The sequence below is a fragment of the Mustela nivalis genome (assembly GCF_964662115.1).
Source record: "Mustela nivalis genome assembly, contig: HAP1_SCAFFOLD_226, whole genome shotgun sequence".
In the NCBI taxonomy this organism is placed as follows: Eukaryota; Metazoa; Chordata; class Mammalia; order Carnivora; family Mustelidae; genus Mustela; species Mustela nivalis.
Genome location: NW_028136410.1, coordinates 970,202 through 972,626, shown reverse-complemented (window position 1 = coordinate 972,626; position 2,425 = coordinate 970,202).

Sequence of the window (2,425 nt, the reverse complement as noted above, 5' to 3'; positions counted from 1 at the left end):
CTCACAACTCCAATAGTGGCAAAACCCCCATGGCCTCATAATCCCCCCTCTTCTTGAAGGGGCCACATGGACAGACACTCAACCCTGAGGTAAGTCTGAACCTCGACCTGACTTCACCCGCATGAGATCTCAATTCAGCTCTGCAGAGTGTGCCTGCCATGTCCTTGCCCCGAAACCTAAGCCTAGCTTGTGTTCTCAGCTTCCGTCCTCACTCTCCTGGCCCACAAGCCCTCCAGTTTGGGAATTCTGAAGCCACAATGCAGCACTCTGCCTGCCCTCCAGAAGAAAAACTTTGCCCTATGATGCTAAAAGAAACACCAAATGATTTTCTAATGCATGCCACTCGATTGTAAAGCAATTATACAGCCCACCCTGTATACTAATGCCCTGTCTGGCACAGCCTGAGACAAGACATCCCAAACGACACCCAGAGAGCTGGCCCCAACCTGGACACATTGGACTCGCTACTGCTGTAGGTCGTCATCTATTCCCAACCTCGGTTTTCAGTCTTTAGAACCTAGACCTTATGTACAATCATGCCCAGGGGTGAACGTGATGCAGAAATTAGAATTCCTCCTTCCCCATGGCGGGAAACCTTGTGGTTGGCATGTTGTCCAACGTTCAATTGGGAAAACCTGCATTGTCCGAAAGGCCACGCCAGTGCTTGAGGGCCGCCTAGGGCACAGATATGCATTGTGACCTGCAGCGTGAGTCCCGTATTAAAGTAACGCCTCTCAGTGGCTGGACCAAGATCCTGCATATGGGGCTTGTCATATCCATAGGCCCCCCAGGCTTAACCAGAGGGCGAGTATTCCAGTTGTCAGTACCCACTACTATGCTCTAGAATCCCTCTACTGGGGGGACACATGAAGCAGAAAACAGGACACTTCCCTTCCCACAGAATGACCCCAAACTCTTGGGGGCTGGAGAAACTACCAGAGAGGGAGACTTCTACGACCCATGAGGCAACTCCTACATTAAACGGCCATTGTGGACAAAACATCCAGAGACAAAAGCCTGAGCGACTGCCTGCCTCTCACCCTTCGTTTATATCCAGAGGAGCTCCCCTCATGGACTGTAGATCAGGCCTGCCGTAACCTCGGCCCCAAACCTGAGCTGAGTTAGGGTTTTTGGATGTCTGTCTGCACAGCCATGGCCTACACAGCCTCCAGGCTGGGGTCTCTGGAGCCACACCACAGAACTGTGCCTGCTCTCTCCTAAGAAACTGCCCATTCCATTGGCCACAACTCTACAAAATAGTAGAAACCTCAAGGTCCCCAAGGACATCCCACTACCGCAAGCCGCACTGGACAAATAGGGGCATTATGACACAAGCTGAGCAACTACTACCTCCATGCAGACTCACAGACAGATATCCGCAGAGACAGAAGATTGAACCAGACAGGCCCCTAGGCTCTATTATCAACTCTTGCTTTGGTGTCCAGGTATCACTCCTCAGAGGCCTGGGTTCGAAGACCAGCATACGGGGCTTTCCTGAGGCACCAGACAGAAGACCTCTCATCTCCACATGGGAAGCTTCCTTGTTGGGGTTGTGTCAAGCCCTTCGGGTTGGAGAATCCTGCAGAGTCCCTTAGCTACTGCCACATTCCAAGGTCTCCATGGCCACCAACCCACATTATGACTCATCCTCAGGAGAGTCCATTTAAACTCAGCCTTCTGGGTAGCTCACCCAAGAGCCTGCAGATTGAGCTTGCCTTGTCTCCACCAGGCAATGGGAAGGTGAGTTGGCGTTTCTCGGCATCCATGCTTAGGCCCCTGCTCTCGAGTCTTTCTGTATGGGGCATCCTGGAACCATCCAATAGTACTCGACTGTCCTGAAGAAGGAAACTTTGAAGTTTGGAGCAGCTCACAACTCCCAGCGTAGGGAAACCTCCCTGGCCTCATGACGCCCCCACCCCCTTCAGGAAGGGGCCGTCATGGACACAAACTCCAGCTTGAGGCAACATCTGATACTCGCCCTGACCTCACCTGCAGGAGATTCGATTCAGCCTCTGCACAGTGGGCCTGCCATGCTCTTGGCCCCAAAACTCGTGCTAGCTTGTGTTTTCAGACTTCCTTCCTCACAATCCTGGCCACACCCCTCCAGTTTGGCAATTCTGGAGACACAATGCAGCACTCTGCCTGCCCTCCAGAAGAAAAATGTTGCCCTATAGGGCTAACCAGAAACGCCAAATGAGTAACAACCTGCATGCCACTCGACCATACCCCAATTATACAGTCTAGCCTGTGCACTAAAGCCCTGTCTGACACAGCCTGAGGGCAGACCTCCAGTCCAACACCCAGACAGCTGGCCGTACACAGAGCATATCACACCCACAATGGCTTTAGGCCATCATCTCTACCCAACCTCAGTTTTCACCTTAGAACCTAGACCTTATCTCCACTCACTGCTCAGGAGTAAACC